Source organism: Acinonyx jubatus, chromosome A1, assembly GCF_027475565.1.
Source record: "Acinonyx jubatus isolate Ajub_Pintada_27869175 chromosome A1, VMU_Ajub_asm_v1.0, whole genome shotgun sequence".
Lineage (NCBI taxonomy): Eukaryota > Metazoa > Chordata > Mammalia > Carnivora > Felidae > Acinonyx > Acinonyx jubatus.
The window spans coordinates 193,509,625-193,533,287 of record NC_069380.1 but is presented as its reverse complement, the minus strand read 5'-3'; the positions used below and the strand labels follow the sequence as shown (position 1 = coordinate 193,533,287).

Below are 23,663 nucleotides of genomic sequence, written 5' to 3'. Positions count from 1 at the left end.
CTAACTTCACATATTAACTACTTTAATCCTCACAACAGCCCTCTGAAGTAGCTACCAGAATTCTCCCCGCTCTGCAGAAGGGTAAACTAAGTCACAGGGATGCTCATTGTGCACCCAAGATCCTATTGCCGTAGCAAAGGAGCAGGGGCCCAACCGGAATCAGTCTTTATCCCGCTGCTCTTGTGACAGCTCTTAGCCTGCTACTTTCTAGAAACTGAAAGAGGTTTTCCTGTGACAATGAACAGGTCCTTTTATGTTTTTCCTCGTTATAAGATAAGTGTGTGTCTCCTTGAATTTTGATCTCAGGTTGAATTCCAGCTTTGAGCCTTCATTGTCTGATTCCTCTGTGTACCCTGGGTATCTGGAACATAGTAGGTATACAATAAATGTTAGTTGTTTCATCTTTTTTCTGAGCTTCAATTCCCTCTGTTATATAGTGGGGTTCCTGATGTATTTCCTCCTTGAGCTTTCAGTTGTCCAATATGTTGATTTCCTTCTTTCTCATGGGATTCTTGCCACTTACCTTGTGTGTGTGTGTGTGTGTGTGTGTGTGTGTGTGTGTATTCTCTCCTGATAGCCCCTACCCTCACCCACTGTTTGGGTTAGAAGGTGAAGGAAAGGAAGGGGCGAGATGTAGGACAGGAAGAAGAGAAGGGCCAAGACAAGGGTGTCTGCTCTGGCTTCTTCCCTCAACATTGTAATGGAGATTGTAGTCAGAATTACAAAGCAAGAGGGAAAAAAAAATTAAAAAGAGATCTGGATTGGACAGAGGGAAGTAAAACTAATCTTTATTTACAGGTGACATGATCCTGTACATGGAAAACCCTAAGGAACTCATTAACGAACGATTAGACCTAATAAATGAGTTCATCAAGGTTGCAGTTTACAAGAGCAATATGCCAGAATCTGTTGTGCTTCGGTACATTTGCGACGAGCAATCCAAAACTGAAACTAAGAAAACAATTCTTTCACAGTCGTTTCAAAAAGAACAAAATGCATGCAAATAAATTTATCAAAATAACTGCAAAAGTTGTCTCTGAAAAGTAGAAAACATTGTTGGAAGAGACTGCAGAAGCTCTAAATAAATGGAAAAATATCAGATACTCATAAATTGGAAGATTCCACTAATATTACTAAGATGGTAATACTCTCCAAACTGATCTACAGACTCCATGCAATCTCCGTCAAAACCCCAGCTGACTTCTTTGCACAAACGGATAAGCTAATTCCAGAGTTCATATGGAATTTCAAGGGATCCAGAATAGCCAGAATGATCCTGAAAAAGGAGAATAAAGTAGGAGGATTCACATTTCCCAATTTCAAAACTCACTGCAGAGCAGCACTAAGCAAGACAATATGGTACCAGCGTAGGGCTAGCCATTTAGATCAATGGAATAGAACTGAGAGTCCAGAATTAAATCCACATCTCTGTGGTCAACCGATTTTCAACAAGGCTGCCAAGACCATTCAATGGAGAAAGAACAGTATTTTCAGCAAGAAAAGCAAGGAATGAGCTTGGGTTTGGAGATCAGGCAGACTCTGACTTGCTGTGTCATTCTGAGCAAGTGAGTTAACTTCTCTGAGCCTGAGTTTTTTTCATTTGGTAACATGAAGATGATGAGAAAGTGCTCATCTCCCGTCTCCCCGGTCAGGACACATAAAATGTGTGAATTGCTTAGCTCAGATCTGGCCCCTTGAGCAAATGCACGGGCAGGGCGGGAAGAACAGGGTGGGACATACCAGTGAGGGTTAGGGTCTGGTGCTCCTCCCAGGTAGCCCCTGGGGAACCCCTTCCCCCAGGAAAAGTCAGGGCCAGTGGGGTTTGAATCTGCAGACTGAGCTTGGCGGAGCTCTGTGGGTTGGTAATAAATAGACAGGAAAGGAGATTCCATTACGCAGGAATGTCTGGGGAGGGGGTGGGGAAGGAATCGGCTTCCCTCCTAGCACCAGCCAGCCCTGCAGCCTTGATTGATGTGCCTTGCACCACAGCAGCAGGGCCTGGCGGAAGGAGGCCCCTCAGCCGCCACTCACCCCTCCTGGAATGAGGCCAGCAGCCAGATGTTCCTGGCCTTTGCGGAGCTGGGATGGGGGCAGGGAAGACCGGCAGTGGGCCAGGGGGCAGCCGCCCAGATGTTGAGCCTCTGCCTCCTTTTCCTCAGCAGCTGGGCTCAGGTGGCTTTGGTTCTGCTGTTGACCTTTGGCCAGTGGCCGCGTCTCCCTGGGCCTTGACTCTGTTCAGAATTGGGGATGGTGGTCCTCACCCACCCTGTCCTGCTGGGTGAGGCATGCAGCTGCCAAAAAAGAGCTTTAAGCTCCAAAGAGGAAAATGTCCCACCTGCCCAAGGCTCTTGGGATATTCTGGCCAGAGCCACAGGCAGAGGTGTGACCTGGGCCTGGAACCTCCACAGGGTGGGGAGATCCGGGTGAGGCCCCTGGATTTGTGGTTTGAGGAGTGGGTCTGAAGGCAGATTCTGGGTAGGAAGGTGGTGTTCCATCAGCAGGTGCTAAGATCCATCCAGGGTTTATTGCCTCACGTGCTCCCCTCGAGAACCATGCTTGTAGCAAAGGGCACACCATCGTCTCTGGCCTTCTAATGATTTTGGTTTTAAATACATAATAATTGGGGCGCCTGGGTGGCTTGGTCGGTTGAGCGGCCGACTTCGGCTCAGGTCATGATCTCGCGGTCCGTGAGTTCGAGCCCTGCGTCGGGCTCTGTGCTGACAGCTCAGAGCCTGGAGCCTGCTTCGAATTCTGTGTCTCCCTCTCTCTCTGCCCCTCCCCTGTTCATGCTCTGTCTCTCTCTCTGTCTCAAAAATAAATACACGTTAAAAAAAAAATTAAATACATAATAATTAAAAGAAAACAGGAAAAAATACATAAGGAGCAACAATAAAAGAGAACTAAACATTCCCCCCAAGATTCACCATGTATGATTATTAACTGCTAACACGGTGCAAATTCTTCTTTATTTATATTCTGTGTCTGTGGATATAAATATTTATGTATGCATATTTTTCAATAAGTGGGCTCATCACACACGTCTAGCTCTGCAACCTGCCTTCCTCCACTCAGCAGCACGCTGTGAACATCTGCCCACGTTCAGAAATGTGGATCCACATCGACCTTGCGGCTGCCTTTTCATTATGCAGCTGCCTCATGTCGTTGGCTTTGGGGAAATTTCCAGAATTTCTCTCAAATGGACAGTGTCGCACTGAGTCTCTCTGTACCTACACCTTTGTTCGCATGTAATTTATTTCCTTAGGATGAATTCCAAGAAGTAAACTCAGTTGGTTGAAGAATATGTCCTGTGGGGGCTTTGAGGGACATACAATCAAACTGACCTTCTGAAAGCCTGGACCCATTTAATTTGCACGCGTGAGCCCTCGTTCCCCCAACTCACCTCATGTGTTTCATGCTGGAGGCTGCCTTCCACGTCCAGCCTGGCCTGGCCCCACCTTTGGAGGAAGGTGGTGGTACCTGCGGGGACACTTGGCTGTCACTGCCGGCCCAAGGACACATCATTCCCTAATGTTCTCTAAAGGACACCAAGGAGTGGGGACGTCCTGGACTGGAACTGAGGAGAACTTGGCTAAGTCCTGTCTGGTCCTCACTTTGCCCACCTGCGAACTGGGAGAACCCCGTATCACAGTTCTCTCCAGTGCGTATGGTCCGTGGATGACAGCACCCTCTTCTGTAATCCCACCTGGCCGGCAGGGACTTCCGTGACTTCGTGTAGAGACTGTGGCAGGCACAAAGGCAGGACGTCACTCCTGAGCACTTACCACAGGCACAGTGCTGTGCAGTGATGGGTCTGCTTACCGCCAGACAGCAGACAGCCGCGGCTGGGGTCTTAGAGGACCCGCCTCCTTGGTCCCCGGGGAGAAGGAGGTGTGACAACGCAGCCTGAGGGGTGACCTCTTGGAGAAGTGTGGGGGGGAGGGGAATGGACTTAGAGGTGACCTCTCAAGGGTTCCTGGAACCCAAGAATCCCGTGAACTGCATGGAACCGGCAGCTTTCACGACGTTCACGTGTACGCACTCTCATCCAACTTCACACGCAAACCCACACATCAGCTACTTGGGACAACATTCCAGGATTCTCTTCCCTTTCACAAACACACACAAGCAAACTGAAGCCTACGCTCCTCTGCCTCACACTCAGATACACCGTAGTAACAACAGGATAACAGTGATTTTAATAACACATTCATTGAGCATTTCCTATGTGGTGGGCACTTCCCGTGCATCATTTAATGCCCCCAGTAGCGGGCACGATCATTAGCTCCACCGGACAGAGGAGGGGGAGTAGGTCACCTGCCTAAGGTCACAGAGGTGGGGAGTGGAGGAGCCCCGCCCTCGGCACACAGTGGCAGCCCCCCTCCCCGCCACTGGATGCACCCTGACCCACCCCAGCTCCCTGCAGGCTGCCTTCCCGCCCAGGCTGCTGGTGGCCTGGCCGAGGGAGCGCTTGCCGCATGAGTGCCTCCAAGTCTCACCCAGCCCTTGGTACACAGTCGAACAGACCAGGCTTGTCCAGACTCCGGCAGCTGGAGACACAGTAAACCCAGTCTGTAAACCACCTTCTTGGCTTCTCACATAGAACCAGAGCTTCCCCCAGACCTGCGTTTCTGAACTACAAGGGCAGCGGCACCCTCTCTTCCTCCCTTTACCCTCCTCCCCTGCCCCGGCTTCATCTCCCTTGATCTCCTTCCTTGCCCTCTCAAGCCAGCCTTGAGGACTTACTTACCTGTGCCTGGCCCTGAGGTCAACACTGGGCTATATAGCAGGGAGAGCAGCCCGGGTTCCATCCTCCAGGGACTGACGACGGCTCAGCCAGTCAGTCGTATGAAGCCCAGAAGACGGGCTTGCTCAAGGCCACACGAGGAGTGGGCGGCAGAGTCAGACTTAACAGCCACGTCTCCCACGCCAAGGCCACGGCTTTTCTTGGGGAGACAAGCCCACCGGGAGGACTAATGGTGCTGTGCTCTGTATACGTGGCAGGAGCTCAGAGGAGTCTGAACCCTAACTGTAGCAACAATGGCACCAGGCATTTTATATGCCTTCTCTTATTTACTCCTCCTGATAGCCCAATAAGGCGGGTATTATCATTACCATCTTTCCCCCTTTTAACAGGCAAGGGAACCAAGACTCACAGCTGGTCAGAACTCAAACCCAGGCATGATTCTCCAAAGCTCAAGCTCTCTCATGAGTCTGCACTGCCTTGGGTGATGAAGGGGCTGTGGCACCCGACACGTGAAGGCTTTGGCAAGCTGGGATTTGAGCAGGCTTTTAAAAGGATGGGAGGAGGGGGATGGCTAAATGTGCAAGGGGCACTGAGGAAGACACTTGTTGGGATGAGCACTGGGTGTTATACACAGGCGATGAATCACTGGAATCTACCCCTGAAATCTTTTTTCCCCACTACATGCCAACTAACTTGGATGTAAAGTAAACCATAAAAATAAACAATAAAAAAATAAATCAAAGGATGGGAGGAGAGAGGGGAGCATCCTGGGAAGTAGGCCCAGCTTGAAGTCAAGGTACCCGTGAGCCCTAGCTCACAAGGGGACAGACAGATCAATCTGAGGGGAGCCCAGCAAGCTCTTGACCTCAGATCCTTTCTTGAAGGAGGAACTAATAGATGAGCCTGGCCCTCGACCTTGGTGTGGAGTGCTCCTGGGGACTGTGCGGCGTTGGCCCCAGAGAAACCACAGGAAGCCCTGAGCTGGGCAAAGTTCTCCCTGGTGTCATTAACCAGGTGCCATGGAAGGAGGAGCCAAGAGGCCCCTAGTGACTGTGCCACCCCTTGGAGAGGGACACTGCCGGGTCAGGTGCAGGAACCAGGCTCCGAAGCTCCTCGGGACCCACTGGCATCAGGCTTCCCGGTGTTCGGGGCACCTGCAGGCCAGTGGGCCAAGCTGGCAGAGGTGAGTCCTGGGCAGAGGCTGGAAAGTGGAGAAGGGAGAAGGGGAACGCTACTTCCGCCATTCGTTTCTCTCTAGGGTGGGCAGGGCAGCTGAGCCCAGCACTGTGATGTGCTCAGTCAGATCCCCAAACCATAGGAGTTAGAACCCAGTGCACTATGATAGAGCCAGTGGGTGATTAAGTCAGGAACCTTCTAACCCACAACCCTTCACTTCCCACCGTGATTTCTGGTTAACCGACCCCTCCTCCTTTGGGTCTCGGCTCAAGTGGCCTCTCCTTGGGGAAGCTGCCCTGGTATCTGCCCTCTGGCCCCCACCACACACCGGAGGTGCGGTCAAACTCCTTTGGAATAGCACTTCTAGAACTGGGGCTTTTCCTAGCAGAGTTTGTAATTATGTTCTCATTTGTGGGATTCTTTGATTGATATTGTGCCCCTTCTAGCTGTAAGCTCTGAGAGGGCAGGAGGTGAGTGATTCATGGTCACCAGAATGTCCACAGGCTCTGGCATATAGTAAAAACACAAGAGCTATTTGTTGAACAAATGGGTAAGTGGGCAGGTGTGTGTGTGTGTGTGTGTGTGTGTGTGTGTGTGTGCATGGATAGGTGAGCAGAAGGGTGAATGTGTGGAAGGACATGTTAATGAATGGCTGCTGGATGGTGAGTCGATGAATGGATGGGTAGAGGGACAGATACATGAACGAAAGCATAGGTGGGCAGAAGTTTGGAATGTTAGACTCTAAGAATATTAATAATCATGAAACTCCAGGTTGCTAAATCCGATACTTTTAAAAACTGCATTATACACTTGGAGTAAAACGGCTCAGCATCAAAATTAGAAGGAGAAATTACAGAACTCAACTCCCTGTGATAAGAGATGAGCAGACAGATTCAGAAAAGTGAAGTAGATTTGCCCAAGATCACCAGTTAGGTGACCCCAAGTCCCTGTTTTCTGACCATTGTGCAAAAGAGCCTCTGGGAAAGGGGTCAAAGTCCCAGGTTCCAGTCCTGTCGCTTCCGCAGTCTCTGTGTGACCTGGGACAAGTCAATGGGCCTCTCTGTTTCCTCTTTAGAAGAAAAGGTTACAAAATCTAGGGTTTTCTTTGCATTCTTGGGAAGACCAGCCTCCCTGGGCTTGGCCAGACCTGGGTACAGATACCCTCCCCCCACACCTTTCCGAAAGCCCAGTGGAGCTCTCGGAGCGGATGCCAGGCCCCTGGGGCAGAGGGCACTTGAGGCTCCAGATCTGGAGGGGCAAGACCAGCCTCCATGTCCCTTTGAGCTGGCCTGACCATCAGCTGTATCTCAGTGCGTGCTTTTGCACTCTCAGGGAGGGGCCGTGGGGCTCCTCGGTGGGTTTCTGGCTCCACATGCCTTGTGTGGAAGTTCTTCACCGACCTGGACCCCTGTAAGCCCAGCCCCCGAAGCTGAGGAGAGGTGTGTTTAGTTGGGGAGAAACCCCCACCAGAGTCAGCCTTGGGCTGTCGGTCCCAACCTAGAGGAAAAGGGATTGTACGTGTTGTCTAGGAAGGGGGCTTTCTGCCCCGGAAGAAAGCAGGCATTAAGTGTACTCTCAGGCCCCAGACACAGGGCTGTGCAGTCAGAAGAGGAAGGGATTCTGGTGTGTGTGTGTGTGTGTGTGTGTGTGTGTGTGTGACAGAAACAAGAGATAGACCCGGTGGCAGAGGTATGGGGTGGGGTGCAGGAAGGGGGCAAAGGACAGAAGAGGAGGCCAGGGTGGCAGTCACAGGGACTCCTGGGGCCATAAAGCCAGGCTGAAGCCTTTGGACTTTATCCTCTAGAAAGTAGAGAAACTTTTTTGGCTGTTGTTAAGGCTTTCACATTTTTTTTTTTTTGACACTAAAAAATTCATGTTGCACACTCATTGTAAAAAAAAAAAAAAAAAGGAAAGAGTACCACCAAATGCTCAGTAAAATCTAAGTTTCCCTTCCCCTCCCCCAGAAGTGACCCCGACTGCGGGGCCTTTTGTATCTTTGAAGCAATATTCTAGGCTATATTTATTCAATGTATCCATCCCTCCTTTTGACACAGCGGAAGCATATCACACACACCATTCTGCTGCAACGTACCCATTCGGGTCATTTCCTCGCATGGATTTTACTGCCGTGTGCTGCTCCACTGTGTGACCACTCTGCTCCACTGTGTGACCACATCCCATCCCGGGATGAATATATTCTTGTGCATATCCACTTGTGGGCACACGGACTGGTACCCACTGGATAGGTTCCTAGCGGTGGTATCACTGGGCCTAAGGGTACAAGCACTTGGCACTCAGCAGACATCACCAAACTGCCCCCTGCAAGTTTTGATCAGGGGGATGACAGGCTTCCAGCATCCGGTCAGTGGTTTCTGAGGTAGGGGGCGGAATGAGCAAGGTATCTGATTATGAACCACAAGGTCTCAAGGTCGAGGGGGCCATTTAAAAAAATTTTTTTTAATGTTTATTTGTTTTTGAGAGAGAAAGAGAGAGAAAGAGAGACAGAGTGTGAGCAGGGGAGGGACAGAGAGAGAGAGGGAGACACTGAATCGGAAGCAGGTTCCAGGCTCAGAGCCGTCAGCACGGAGCCCAATGCGGGGCTCGAACTCATGAACCATGAGAACATGACCTGAGCAGACGCTCAACAGACTAAGCCACCCAGGTGCCCCAGGGGGGCCTTTAAGATCTTAAAGGATCTTCAAGTGTGCATTCCCTTGGAGTCCCTGTGAGCTCCGGGCTCGGTGGCTCCCTGCAGTGCCTCGAGGAACTTGGGAGGAAGGGGCCCCACTGGATGTGTTCCTTTGCCGTGGGGAGACGTTCCCAGGCCCAGGAACCGCACAGGATCCGCATCCCCCACGGCGGCCACAAGCAGCCTAGTGGGGAGAGGACAGGCTGTCGGCAGCTGTGAGGGGCCCGAGTTCAGCCAAAACCCGTGCAGAAGGCTGCCAAGAGTTTCTTCTTTTCATTTCTCCAAGTCTTGTGCTTTGGGCCGGGGCACAGTGTCATCCTCATGTTTCCTATTACTTTACAAGACTCCCATCAAAGCGCCAGCCGTGCAGGCCCTTTGATGTCTGGGCCGATCCTGCCTCCGCCTCAGGGAGAAGCATCTTTGCTGAGGATCAAGAGGGGAGTCAAGCTGCGATGGTCCCCAGGCCTTCCCTACCTCATGTGCTCCCCCAGCTCCACTCCTGCTGGGACCCCAGGCTCCTGGGGTGGGGGTGGGGTGGGGGGTGGGTGGAGGGTGGGGTGGGGGTGGAGTGGATGGAGAGACCAAGGCCCCTGTGATAGAGCCCAGAAGGGGATTCAGGGGCCCAGAGAGGCCAAGGGGCCACCCCAGGCCACACAACAAATTGGTGTAGTGCTCCCTCTCAGATGGTGTCCAGACATGGGGGGGAGGCCATGAAGGGGATTTCTACTGTGATCGAGCAGAACCTAGCAGCCTTTGCTTGTTGGTCTCTCAGTCCCCCATCCCCCCCACCCCCCTCTTATTTCCTAGAACCCTCCTGGTGCCGACACCCCGTAACTGAGGCCGGAGGGGCAGTGTGGTATCTGTGTCACCTTGTTGGGGTTCAGATCCTGGGATCTGTCCCTTTGAGCTGTGTGACCTTGGTCAAGTTACTTAACACCTCTGAGCTTCAACTTTTTCCTCGGTAAAACAAGATGATGACAATTCCAACCTCAGAGAGTCCTTGTGAAGGGAACTGAGAAGATTCCTGAAAGGACTTAGCATAGTGCCTGATACGGAGACTCAAAAAGAATACTCCTACCATGGTTGTTGTTGATGATGGTGACAACCAAGGAGTGGGAAAGGGGTTTCTAAGCAGAGGGGGCTGGTGTGGAGTAACCCTGCTAATCCAAGACCCCACCCCTGTCTAGTCAGGCTCCAAGGAGGGGCTGGGGCCATCACTGCCTCCAGGGAATGAGATCCTTCTCTGCTCCTCCCCTAAATCCCCACCTCAGATTCCAAGGAGGGTGTGAGGACAGATGGAAACAGGGTGCCAGGCTGCCAGGCTTAGGGTGGGGGCACTGATGAGGTCTGGACCAGGAGGCTCAAGAGGAGACAGGGGAGAACTATCTGGGAGGACATGGCCCTGTAGCCCTGACTCCGGAGGCAGCCAGGGTGGGAAAGGGGGTTGGTTTTCTGGCAAAGCTGAAAAGCTTTAGATTTGACTTGGAAACACATTGAGAAGTCCCTGGCGGCTGCCTCCGCCGAAACGGCCTCTCTGAAGTTGAGCCCAGGCTGGGGAGGCTGTTTTATATAAAGGGGCTCAGGGGACCTCAGTGATGGAGGACAGGCTAAAACCTCTCCCTCAGAATTGCAACACATGCCCCCTCCACTGAGCTCCCACATCTCCCGAGGGCCTGCCCTGGAGGCTGGATAATTCTCGGGGCCAGGGGCCAGGGGGACCAAGTCAAGAAGGAGTCAAGTCAGGGCGCCTGTGTGTCCTAGGAGCTCACAGGTGGGGAAGGGGGGAAGCACCTTCTCAGATAGTCCCCTGGGTTCTACCTTGGTTTTGTGTCATATCTGTGTTTAGCCTGTGATTTTACTCATATGACATTTTTATTTAAATTGACTCCTTTTTAAAACTTGAATACATTTCTTTGAAAAGGAACTGTATATTGCTACTGTAAATGGAAGACTTCTAGCACTTGCCATGCAGAGCAACCGTATTAAATAAAACAAAAACAATGTCGTTCAATTCTAGCTAGCCTGAGACTTGCTCTCTCTGATAAAAACGAACAAATGAGTTTAGCAAATGCGACAGGAAGACAGGCTAGCATCCAACGAAGACTGCCTCCTTGAGTAGAGGAGAAAATGTCTGAAAAAAATGCTAGATGCCCAGTTAAATTTGAATTTCAGATAAACAATGAATAATATTTTTAGTATAAGTGTATCCTAAAGGTTGCATAGGCTATACTTACACCGGAAAAATAAAAATGAAATTCAAATTTAACTGGGAATCCTGTATTTTATTTGCTAAATTCCATTCTCTCCTTGATGAATGGAAGACAGTTTTTAACGGAATAACTTCCTCACTGCTAAGAGATTAGATATTTCCATGCAGTATCCTTATGCCACCAAAAATAATCTGGAGAAAACCTGTCCTGATTCAAGGTGGAATTAGAGCAGGCAGCAGCAAAGTAGTGTGGGGATTTGAAGGTGGCTGTGCACTTGAGTGAAATTCTGAAAAGCTCCATGAGGAAGAGAGAGGTGTGGGGTTTGGGTCCTAGTCAGGGACCAGTGAGTGCAGGGCTGCACCCTTCCCCCACTGACCCCAGGACTTGAGGGACAGAGGACACCCTGCAGGGATGCAGTCAACCCTGCTCTTAGGGGACAGAGGGGCATGTGTTTGAGGAAATGTGGCTTGTGAGCATGAGTGGCTGTATGTGTTTGCTCAAATCACACCTACTTAGGACACAAAAGAGCTTTTGAGGGCATCTCCTCCATCACCTCCCCCAGCCCCTGCCCATCCCACGGGGAGATCTAAAACTTACTTGCACTTCCCCCGTGACGGGGTGCTCACTACCTCTTAAGGCATCTCTCTCCATAGTTAGGTGGTATTGACCGTGCCCTTCCTTAGCCTGAACAGAAATCTGCCTTCCCGCCGAGTCTGTGTAGATTCACTTCGGCCCTCTGAACAAAGTCTTCCTTTTGCCCCAGGACAGTCCTTCAGAGATCTGTAAGTCATGAGGGTAGCCCGCTGGAGTCTACTCAGACCCAGCTCTCTGGACTATACCTCTTAAGGCTTGACTTCTGACCTCCTCACTTGCAGGGGCACGTCTTAGGGCTGGGACAGGGTTGTTGCTTGGGGTGGCCCTACTTATGTGCTATCCTTAGGAAGAGGTTGTGCGTGGAGAATGCTGGGAATGGAGACGAGGCTAGCACCAGGGTGGCAGGGAAGTGTCTTTCTTGCGGAACTGCAGGGAGATCTGGGGACACGGGGCTCTGTTCCCTGCTCAGCACCTAATCCACTGTGCGGTTTCAGGCAAGCCCCCTCTCCTTCCTGGGCCTTAGCTCTGCTTTATGCACTGCAAGCGACTTGATCTATTCTTATGGGTAAAACCCCTTGTGACTGTTCTGAGTGATTGGTGCCCTGGCCATTGGAGTTCCCTGAGGGAAGGGTGTTAGGCAGGGTGTGGGGTCAGCGGGGAAAACGGGCAGCATAATGGACAAACACAATGGCAGTCTGGGAACTGCCTGTGTGCCAATCGTGGCATAAGGGGCCTGCCCGCTCTGGCAGTACGTGGCTCTGGAATGACAAAGCAGGACAACACAAGTGATCAGTGAGGTCCCATATGGGGGAGGGGCCATCCCTGCTGGGAGGAAGGAGGTGTCCCCCCCCGCCCCCCGCACGGTTGAGCTGGCCCTGGCCTTGTGTCACTCCATCCTGCAGACTTTCACACGTGTGTCAGCCCACACCCTGCCACCCGGACGGCCAGAGGACAGAGGTGCTCTGTGGAGTCCTGCGAGCAGGCCAAGGCTCATGGCCTGAGGCTGGTGTAGAAGGCAGTGGGGGAGGCTGGCTGGGCGGGGCTGGGGGTGCAAATGGGGCTTCTCTGCCAGGGAGAAGGTCTTTAGGAAACAAAAACTCGAGTCAGAGCTGGGGCCTGGCTGCTACACAAAGGGGCTTTCTCCTGGCCCTGCCCTTCAGGGCCGGGAGGCTGAGTGAGGGGGAAAGCTCAGAGGGCTCATACTGAATCTTCAAGCTGGGCAAGGTCTCCAAAAACCAACAAGTCCGCCCCCTGGCCTTCAGAGAGGACTTCCTCACGGATGGCAGATGGTCAGAGAAGGCGGGCGTCCTGCCACCTCCCGGGCTCTCCCCTCTGGTCCCTGTTTCTGCTGTTATCTCACTGCGTGACCTTGGCCAAGTCCCTGCCCATCTCTCTTGGCCTCAGTTTCCCCAGCCGCGTAAGGAAGGACCTGTATAAATGGTCTCTCTGAGCCCTCCTGGTCTCTGAGACTCCCAAGTTCTCAACGATAAGAAGCTCTGAGAGTTTACAGAGCACTGTCCTATTTCCTGCTTAGTTTATCTCTTAACAACCTGGTGGTTAGTGAGGTGGATGTGGTGAGCTCTACCCCTCCAATTTTTTTCAGATGATCAAATGGAGGCTCAGAGAGAGGAAGGGGTCCTCCAAGTTCACACAGTGAGGAGGCGGCTGAGCCAGTCTCCTGTGGCGGTGTCCAGACCTCCGTCTGCCACCCTGGCGGTTTGTACCCTCTCGGGGTGCAGGGAATGAGGGCACAGGTCAGACCAGGCACGATTGCTTCCCTTACCTGTTTTCCACATGGATTTCTATGTAGGAAGTATTTTGTGGGAAAAAAATCGTTGTATATAAAAACAAAACAAAACAAAAAAACCCGGAAAGCCTTATGCTCTCCTTGGACTTCTCAGGTGGAGTTGAGAGGGACCCCTCCTTCTCAGAGGCACAGGCCACAGGACCCCCTTCTCAGTGGCACAAGCTCAGGCAAGAGCTTTCCATGGCTAATGGAAATGAAAGGGATTTACACTAAAAAAATTTTTTTAATGTTTATTTATTTTTGAGAGAGAGAGAGAGAGAGAGAGAGAGAGAGAGAGAGAGAGACAGGGTGCAAGCGGGGGAGGGGCAGAGAGAGAGGGAGACACAGAATCCGAAGCAGACTCCAGGCTCTGGGCTGTCAGCACAGAGCCCAATGCAGGGGCTTGAACTCACGAACAGTGAAATCATGACCTGACCTGAAGTTGGAGACTTAACCGACTGAGCCACCCAGGCGCCCCTGCACTTTTTTTTTTTTTTTTTATCAGAGACATTTAGCACGATGGCGTTCGGGTGGAGGCTGGGAATTTTCATAACACATAGAACGACAAAGAATGAGGATGTCAGTGTCACAAAGTGTTCATGATGGAAGGCTCTTTAGAAACCATCTAGTCCACCCCTCCCTCCCTGCCCTTTACTAAAGGGAAACAGAGGCCCAGAGAGATGAAGGTATCTGGCCCAGGTCACACAGCATCAGTGGCAGAGATGGACTAGAACTTGGGTCTCCTGACTTCCCCCACAGTTTCAGCACAGGCCATTTGCTGAGGAAGCAACAGGGTAGAGGGCCAGGGAGGGGGAAGAAGAAGAGGGGGCTAGGGGCCTGGAGACAGTCAGACAAGAGGTATGTGGGGTCCAGCCGCCTGCTGATAAGAGACCCACAATGCCACGCCAAAGGGATATTTTATCAAGATGTAATTTTTCCCGCTGCAGACACTATTTTCTTTCTCGTGCAGACTATGCTGGCCTTTGCGATAAGGCGCCTAGACATGCTCACACTAAGGCAGCCAAAACATGAGGCAGGAGGAAAAAAATTCCCTTCTTAATCTGCCCCCCCAGCCCACTCCCCCCCCTCGTTTCCTCTCATTCTCTCCAAGTTCTCATGCCCCCCCAACCCCCTCTACCGCCAACCCACCCGGCTGGCTGGCCTCTTCCTGCCTTCCAGTAAGCCAGCCCAAAGGAGCCAGGAAGGTATGTAGCCCAGAGGAGGTCAAAGGAGAGAAGTGTGGAGGGGCTTCCCCTGGGAAAAGAGGGCCAGGCCACAGGCTCTCCCACCACCATCGAGGACCAGGCAGGGTGCGGCATGGGGTGGTGCATGTTATTTATGGGTTTGTCACTGGAGCCTTCTCCCTCCAAGCTCCCCACCCCCCCAATCCCTGCAAATGGAACACAGAACTCTCTCTGGTTGGGGGGTTTAAGATGGAGGTGATTAGAGTTTTCCCCATCTGAAGATTCCCTACTCCGTCAGCACCCTGGGTGCTGACCTCCTAATCTAAGGACTGATGGGAAACTCTGGGGAAAAGGCTGCCCTACCTTCTTCCATCTAGAAACTCCCAGACTTAAGAGATCTGACCATACAGGAGATCTGGGACCAACTAGTCACTGATGGACCAGTCTCTTCTGCTCTCTAGGCTCTCCAGGCCTCAGTTTCCCCAACTACCTGCTAAGGGGGGGGGGGCGTGGTTTGGACTCACATTCTGACACTAAAATTCTACTGCTGTATTGTTCACAAGATGATGTTCTAACCCAGGCCTCCTGGGTGCTTGGCACATTGGCTGCATGGCCCCCATGTATCAGTACCCCGCCCCTGCTCTGCTCAGGAAGTCTACCCCGCCCTGCACATCTGGATGGAATTTACCCCCCAAAGCAACTCAATTACCGGTGATCTGATCAGGACGGCTCATGTGTCAGAGGGGGCCCTGGTGAAGGTTGCTCTCCCAGAGATGAGGGTTCCTGGATGTATCGTCCACCCTTCTCACAGCCTGGGTGTCCTCCTGGCACTGCTGGAGGGACAGGGCCTGGGCGGGGGGGGCAGTGTCCTGATGAACAGGGGGTTGGGGATCCAGAAGGGGTATCACCTCCTGCTCTGTCTCAGGCTCCCTATCCATTCAAGACCTGAATCAGCATATAAAGGCTAGAGGATGAAGAAAGATGGTGTTTGAATTTTAGACCAAGTGGTCTGGCTAAGTGTCCAGCCATGGAATCTTTAAGGGAGGTAACCCTTATGGCTTTTCTTTACCTTCCGATCCCTAGCAGGGAGCCTGGATGGTAAAGGCTGGTGCTTACTTGCAAGGTTGCAGTAGTGAGGGTTGGGGGTAGAGTGCTGTGTCTTAGGAATCCCTCCTTGGGAAATTAAGGTGATCCCTGCCGTCTTCCTGTGGCTTCTACTAAGTTGGTAAGTGGGGGACAGTGGGCTTTGGAGTTTCCTATTTCTTCAAGTCTGCATTTAAAACCTCTTATGCTGAGCCCGTCGCTAAAGAACTGTTTTCCTGTACGTTGAGCCTCCCTCCCCCTCACCATCCACATACATGGGAGGGTCACCCAGCCCAAGAGATCTGGGCTTCGGCGTGCTGTGCCTATCAATACTATAGTAACCTCTTGGGAGCCAGGGGCCACCAGATTGCCAAAAGGATTGGAAACAGAGTGAGTCATGCTTATCGGCAGTGGAATCGCGACTCAGAGTGCCTACTGCCCGCCAGGTGACCCACCATGGTCATAGCTCCGCAGGAACTAGGCTGGGCTCGCCAGTCTGAGGAAACGGTGCACGCACGCACACACACCCACGCCTTGCCTCCTTCCATCACTGAATCTCACCGGAATCTCAATCCGGCAACAATTCCCTGATGCCAATTAAGAACAAAGCGCTGAGCTTAGCTCTGCTCTGCAGAGAATGAAAAGTCCGAGGCCAAATCTCACTCCCCCAAGGCCTCACCCTGTCGATGGGGATAGAAAACACTGACCTGTAAAGCCAGTTAAGAGCATGAGCTGGAGCTGGGCAGGCCACGCTTGAATACCAGCTCTGCCATGGACAGGTGGGGGGCTTCAGGCAGAGACTTTAGCCTCCCCACCAGCCTCAAAACGTTGTTCGGTTGTCAGGAACGAGCAGGCAATGCACGGAGCACACAGTGCCTGACACAGAGTAAAGTGCTCCATGAATGGCCGCTTCATTATTATCTTGTGAAATAATTAGCAGTAAGACAATAACCTCTCACTTACCTGGAAACCTTCCTCCCTTGCAGAACCCAGCCTAGAACTCACCTAAAGCTTCCCTTCTGAAAAGTCCTCTGAGCTGTCACCAAAGCTCGCAGGCCCATCTCATCAGTAAACTGATGACAGAAGTGAGGGTAGTGCTAGTTTGGATCACTCGGGGGCAGGAAAGCTTCCCGAGGCCTGAGGATGCCAGGCTGACATGGGTGGAGGGTCTGGGCTGGGAAAGAGTGGGGAGGCTCAGGTGGGGACCAGGTTCCCAGGGGTCTTGAACGCACCTCTAACTCACTGGCTGCCTTGGGGCAACGGGGGAGCTGATGTGGGGTCACTGTGGGTGGGGGAGATGGCAAGCTACAAGGCCTTCCTCAGGAAGCTGACTCTGGGGGCTAATGCAGGTTATGGTGAGGGCCACCGGCTGGCAAGGAGGCCAGTCGGGACCCGTTGGAACCCAGACAGGATTTAATGCCAGGACCTATCCACAGCACGAAATTCCAGACGGGAAAATCACCACGTACTTGGCAAAGCCCCCCCCCCCCCGCCCTTCACATCCTTTATATCATGTGATCTTCATAATTCAGTGAAATGGTTATCTCCACTTTACAGCGGAGAAAAGCTGTGTCCTTAAAGAAGGGACCTCACTTAGCTGTTAGTGGCACAGTGAGGCCAAAACCCCAGGCCACCAGCTCCTGCATTGATTCTCCATTCCCATGGAGGGTTTGAGGGTGCTCTGCCTGCCGCTTCTTACTAAATGCAGAGACATTCAAGAACAACATAGCACTGCACAGTCTTGGGGCCAGGGTGGGGTTCAGGCGATGAGTGAGCCCCTAGAGGGTCCTAAGCACTGACTCTGGAGTCAGGGAATCCTGGTTGGAGGCCCAGCCCCATTACTTACCACTAGTGTGGCCTGGAGAAGCATCCGAACCTCCCTGGGCCTCAGTTTCCCCTGAATGTGGAGCTGTCTGCCACAGGGGATGCTCTTTCTCTTCCACAAGCCCTGGGAGGGAGGAAACTTGTCTCATAGTAACTGTCAGAGCCCCCATGCCTGGCGCGGGCCTCAGAGCATCACATAAACTGTCAGTGTCATCATGATCCATCGTCCACATTTATTTTGGGCACTTGCTATGTGTAGATTGCTCAGCTAAACGGATGGTGAGCCCGTTGGTGAACTCTCACAGGAGTGGGGAGCAGAGGCCACCGCTGAGGGTGAATGAACATCAGTGGGGGTGCTGCAGCCCAGGAGGAAGGGGCCCTGAGTAGGGGGAGCTGGGGAAGAGCTCACCAGCAAAGCATGCCAACAAGCACAGGGTCTGAAGACCCGGTTCAATTTTCCACTCGGCTGTCATCTTGCCATGTGATTTCTGGCCAAGGCCTGGCCCCTGTTTTTCCTCCGGGAGAACAGATGGAGGGCACAAGGGACTGGGAGCCGAGCTGTCAGGGAGGGAGTCTCCCTCACCTGAGGCCTCCAGGCCTGTTGGGATCTGCCGGCCTGAAGGGGATTTCCTGGGGCCGGCCCAGTTCCCAGCCCTGCTGACGTCTGCTCTGGATGAGTGCCCAGAGTTGGGGGGGGGGGGTTGCCCAGAACAGCACTCCAGTGGGAAAGGCAGGCGGGCACTCTCCCAGCCCATACCTTGGCCCTCCCTCTGGGGCACTGGGGTCTCCCCACCCCCAGCCTGAGGTGGGGAAGCTGGGGATCCCTTCCATTGAAAGAAGAAGGCACTGCCCCTTGGCTCAAGATCCTGATTTGCTGTGTGACCTCAGGCAAGTCTCTGCCCCTTTCTGGGCCTTGGTGCCCTTTCTCTGAAATGAAAAGGACAAAGATTTCCAAGCTTTTTTGGTGAGGGGCTAGGGGGTCCTGGGAAAGAGAACCAGGATGGAGACGGGATTCCAGGGCCTTGCTTCCCTACCCCGAAGTAGAAGGTAGAGAGGATGCGGGGAGGGTGACAGGAGGAAAGGAGCCCCACGGCCTCCAGGTGGCTGTAAGAGGGGCAAGGCGAGCTGGAGGTTTTGGAAACATATTTATTTTTAAGTGTCCAGTGTCACTGGGGCCTTTCTCTTTGGGTTTTGAAATGCTCCAGAAGCGAGCACTCTGCATGTGCGTGTTTGCAGAGTGGAATATGGGCTGTATTTATTCATCCTTTAGCCGGAGCCCTTAAAAATATAGACGGCTAATGTCTTCAGTATGTATGAAATATCCCATATGCTCGGAAACAAAAGGGGCTCTGTTATTAAAGTTTCATTTCCACACGCCCCCTCCCCTCCCTCCCGCCCGCCCCCCTGACACCCTGCCCTCCTTCCATCCAGCTCAGCCTCTGCTCCGAGACAGAGCGAGAGCGAGGAGGCAGGCTGGCAGTCGTGGCCGGAGGCCCCGGGCATAGCTGGTCCCTGAGCGAGTGGGTGCGGATTCTGGCTCCAGGTGAGGGGGAGACCTTGGGAGAGGAAAACAGGGTCTTCCTGGGGAGAGGGCCCTCTGGGGTCGCTGGTGTGGCCAGTGGAGGAGTGGGGGTCGAAGTGGTCCTTCTTGGGGGCGCCTGTGGGGCCGGGGCCCTGGCAGGGCCCGGCTGTCTGGGACGGAAATGCCCGTTCTGCTGCTAACTGAAACCACATGTGTCTCCCAGGCAGCGGGACAGAGACGCCGCCAGGCCTGGGGCTTGGGACTGGGGGGGAGGAAAGAGGCAGGCTGGCCCCGCTGTGTGCCCAGGGTGAGTGGGGGGTAGGAAGGGTTGGGGTCATTTGCATCTGCGCAAATGAGAGTGTGTCAAAAACCGCGCGTGAATGTCTGAGCTGTGTGTGTGTGTGTGTCGTGTGGATGAGTGTGTGCGCGTGAGTGTGTCTGCAGGTCGGTGGTGGCCCTGTTCACAGTGCTAGATTGGCCTCCCTCTTGGCCTCCTGTGGCCAGAGGCCTGGGCAGACTTCTACCTATCTCCCTGAGCCTGGGAGCCTGCTGGCTGCCTCCCAGGAGGGTCTTCGGGGGGTGAGGAGACACCCCAGCTGAGTTGGTGCCGGTCCTTCCATGCGGGGACATCCCCGTGGCCACCATTCTCCTTCGCTCCTTTCCCTCTAGCCCAGCTCAGCCTTCTCACACCCGCAAACCTGTACCTATTTCCCAGAGAGAAAGGCTGAGGCACGGAGCAAGGAGCTAACAGCCCCCTCTCCCATATCTGTTGTCATCTTTTTTCAGAGCGCTCATGCCCAGGAGCATGGCATCTTCGCTGTAGCCATGGAAGATAAGGAAACCAATCCCAAGGAAAAGGCCAGCTTTCCCATACCGTCAGGGAGGCGGCTTGGGGGCTGTCAGCTCCAGGAGGGGTCAGAGGATAACTGGGACAAGGGCGAGGCCTTGGAGAAAAGGCTGGAGCCTGCACTCCGATTCTCTGGCAAACAGGGGCACCTGGGGGTCTCAGTGACCTGAGTCTGGGGTCTTCTCTCCCTAAGGAGTGAGACTCTCTGGGAACAGGGCGCTGGGATCTGGTGGTGGCCCTGCCACTAACTTGCTGTGGATGTCGGACAGGTCTCCTCCCTTCTCGGGGCCTCAGTTTTCCCCATCTCTACAATGGCAAGTTTGGGCCAAGGTAGTATTTCCCAAAGCGGTATGTGCCACCCTGGGAGCTGGTGAGATGGGGCCACGTGGACTAGTAATCTTCATTTTGACGAGGCTTGTGTGTTATTTTCACCTACATTAGGGAAAAAATACATAAAGATACATTAGATGAAAGTTACAAACTGCTCAAATGAATGAAGGCTGGGGACTGCCAGATGGTCCCTGGGGTCCCGTCCATTTTGGCCACAGGCTTTCTTGACGCTTTTACCATTTTAAATGCTCAGAAGAATGTTGGTTCCGGCTGTCTGGGACCCAGTGTGGTCTGCTTATAAACCACTTTTTGGCCCCCGCAAATGAGCAGTTCTGTAATTCTGTGATTACAGCAAAAAGTCCAGTTGTCACGGTGTGTGCTTGTGCGTGCGTGCATGCGTGTGTATGTTTGAAGGGACTGGGGATGGAGTCGGCAGAGCTGAGAAAAAGATCAGCCTGTCCCAAGGTCAGGGCTGGGTGCCCAAGGTCAAAGGCAGGGAGTTTGGGAAAGAGATTGTTCCCTGACTGACATTTTCAAGTGCTTTATCCGGCCTCAGCCTTGCTTTGAATCGCTGGGTTGGGCGGGTAGGCGAGGGGCCACCCTGGCTTCAGCCTTTCCTGTCATTCAGCCTTGGCTCCCTGGCTACTTGGCTGTGTTTAATGTGCCAACCCAGGACCACCCCCTGGGAGGGGCGCACCGGGAGGATGCAGGGGTGGGGCTTCTGAGACTGTGTTGCTTGTCTCATCCTGCAACAGGCAGAGGGCACCACACATTGGCTCAAGGATGTGAGCAGCCTCCTTGGGTGGGAGGGTGGGGGGGGGCAAATTAAGACCCCTTCTTGGGGAGGCAGCAGGTGAAGAGGAAGGAGCCCAGGGTAAGCTCCTTGCCCCCCCAAGGCTTCAGTGTCCACACCAGGCTCTGGAAGCATTGTTCTTAGCGAGGCTGCAGTAATTATCTAGCTCTGTCCGAGGAGGGAGCAACATCCTTCTACCTCTAGAAGGTTCTTGTTCCTCTAGAGGCGTGCTTTCCAGGGTGTGGGGAGGACCTTGAGAGTTTTGGGCTTGGGCTTCTTGGAGCAGGGGTGGGCCACATGGAGTTAGCCACCGTCCTTGGGACCAGGTTCCCTTGCAGCCTAGACCAGCTGTTTCAAATCCTGGAGAAGCAGCTGGCCAGGGTCAGGGGCACAGTCCCTGCTTACAGAACTTATCACATTTCAATTGGCCTTCAGCGGCCTTGTGCGTCCTACGGAACTGCTAGAGGCTACACCCAAGGCCAAGGGCAAACAGAGGACTGCTTTATGCTGCACTGGCCAGCTTTCTGGGCATCGTCATAGAGAGGTCTGCCTGAGCAGAGAGTGGGCGTTGGCATTGCTTAGTTGGGAGGAATGGGCTTTAAGGAGCAACCCCTTCCTAAAGAAACATTCCCATTTAGCAGATGGAACTTTTCATAGGACCAGGGTCCACTTACGTATGTAACCCTTGTTGTGCTAAACGGTGGGTTCCAATGAAGGCAGAGGATTCAAGTTAAACCCAGCCACAGTGATGCCCTGGGCGCCCCCCTTCCTTAGATTTCACCTTGATTTCCCTTTCCTGGGTTTGCTAGAGGCAGAACGTGGAGGGGCAGCAAGGTCCTTTCCTGGTAGAGTCACACACAGGTCTACCGGTGATGATATCGACTTCAGGCAAAGGAAAGCTGGAGCTTGCTGTGGGGTTAGGAAAAAAGAGAAGGAAGAAAAGCGGTCAGGTGGACCTGTGCTTCGTTCTTGCTGCGGCTGTGGGACCTCGCCGGGTTACTGCACCTCTCTCATCTCTACTTTCCTGGTCTGTAAAATGGGTTGTCATGAAGACGCCTGAGACGATGGGACAGAAGCCACGGCACACACTGCACCCAATAAATGGAAGCTCAAAGGTGTCGGGCCTGGCAGTGACTCTGCTGACTTAAGAGCAGGGTGTCACCACTTCACGAGGGGGAGGACGAGACCGAGAGCGATTGCCCTGAGATGAGGGGAGAGTGCTAACTCTTTCCCAGCCTTGGGCTCCAGTCCCGGCCCTGCTCCTACTGGCCCTGTAACTTCAAGCTGGCCACTTAACTCTTCTGTCTGTTTCCTCATCTGTAAAACTGGGGCAGGGATCGCACCTACTTCGTGGGGCACCGGTGGGGGTCAAGTGAGCCAACCTGGCGTGTAGTAAGTGTTCAGTGGATACTCACCTGGCTGAATGGAACCCTGGAGGCCTGAGGCCTGGGCATGGCTGGCCTCAGGGTCCCTTGCCCCTCAAATGCTCCCAAATAGTCCTTTTGGTCCCTCGGTGGCATCACAGCCCTTATAGGTAGTAAGGCCAGGTGGTCAGAAGCTTAGGGAGCCTCAGGAAGGCTCCTCTCTGGGGGCTGGTTTCAGATCTCCCAAAACCACCTCCTGGAGGAACCCTGGGCCCCAGTCCCGGGCAGTGGGTGGGTTGGTAACAGTGCTCTCCGTTGGCGTTGCCAGCAGGAGAGTAGGGCGGCTTCCTACAGGAGGGAACTGGGAAACTGAGGCTCAGACAGGAAAGGGGCCTGTGTGGGGCTGTGGCAGGGAAGCAGGGTCTAGAAAACCTCCTGCGGAGGGGGAGGGGAGGGCCCAGTACCTACCCTGCCAGGGCCTCCCTCCGGCTCTGCTCACTGGAAGCAGGAACCAGTTAAAGGGGAACCGGAAAGGAGAGAAAGAAAGCAAACAGAGTCAGAGAAAAGCCTGGAGCTTGAAGCACTGGGGTTGTTTGGTCTGGCGGAGCCACCTCCTAGGCCACTCCCAGCAGCACTGCACAGACTCCAGCAGCCGCCCCACACGCGTGCGCACCCACACACACACACAGACACACGCAGATACAGACACACATGCAGACACACGCAGACGCACACATGCACAGACACACACACACACACAAGACAGACATATACACACACGCATGCACATGGTGCGGCAGCTCCGGCTGGAGGGCAGGTGCTGAGCTGGAGGGTTTCTAGAACCCCTGGCTCAGCCCTTCACTGCAACCACAATAACACTTACCGGGTACTTACTGTTGAGCTCGAAGCCCTTTACTTACATGAACTGGTTTAATCCACACAGCAGCCGGATGAGGTGGGCGCCGTAATTAGCCCTGGTTTGCATATGGGAAACCAGTCTCAGAGAGGCAAAGGAGCTCAGCCAACGTCACACAGTTTGTGCACCGCTGCCCCCTCCCCCCGCCCCCACCAAAGCAGGTCCCCGGAGCACAGGGCCCATCAGCCAAGCGCTGCCCCACGCTGTTGCGGGGGGGGGGGGGGGGGGGCAACTGGGCTGTGGCTCTGCTCCAGGCACCGCGTTCAGCACTTCACCCCCACCGTGCCTGCCATGTGAAGCAGCACCCCGAAGCTGCCCTTTCCTCCGGTCCAGGGAAGGGAAGCGTCCTGCCCTTGGCGACAGAGCCCAGAGGCAGCAGGGCTGGGATGCCTCCATGTGTGCGAGCCAAGGCGTCAGCGGAGAGGAGAGGCGGGGGTCGGAGACGGACAAAGAATCGCATCTGCAGCGTTAGCAGCGTTAGACTCGGCACCCCCAGCCTCCTCCTTCAGCACCTTCTGCCCAAGCTCCCCTTCCCCCACCCGCCCCAACCCCCAAGACTGGACCTCCATCCTCTCTCTAGCCCTGGGATTCCAGTGCCCCA

At 53.6% G+C, this 23,663-nt stretch overlaps 1 protein-coding gene and 1 long non-coding RNA gene across 2 annotated transcripts in view; one reads left to right on the top strand and one right to left on the bottom strand.

Annotated features, from left to right (window-relative positions):
- Positions 1-5,777: 5,777 nt before the first annotated feature.
- Positions 5,778-23,663, top strand: part of SYNPO (synaptopodin) — a 68,255-nt gene continuing 50,369 nt past the window's right edge. The window contains exon 1 of the mRNA XM_053200189.1: positions 5,778-5,927. The gene's annotated coding sequence lies outside the window, so the exon portion shown is untranslated. The remainder of the gene's footprint in view (positions 5,928-23,663) is intronic.
- LOC113604663 (uncharacterized) lies at positions 18,260-22,882 on the bottom strand. Its single transcript, XR_008289190.1, has 3 exons — positions 22,615-22,882; positions 22,198-22,309; positions 18,260-21,691 (listed from the first exon to the last, which is right to left on the bottom strand). It is a non-coding gene; the product is annotated as an uncharacterized LOC113604663 (long non-coding RNA).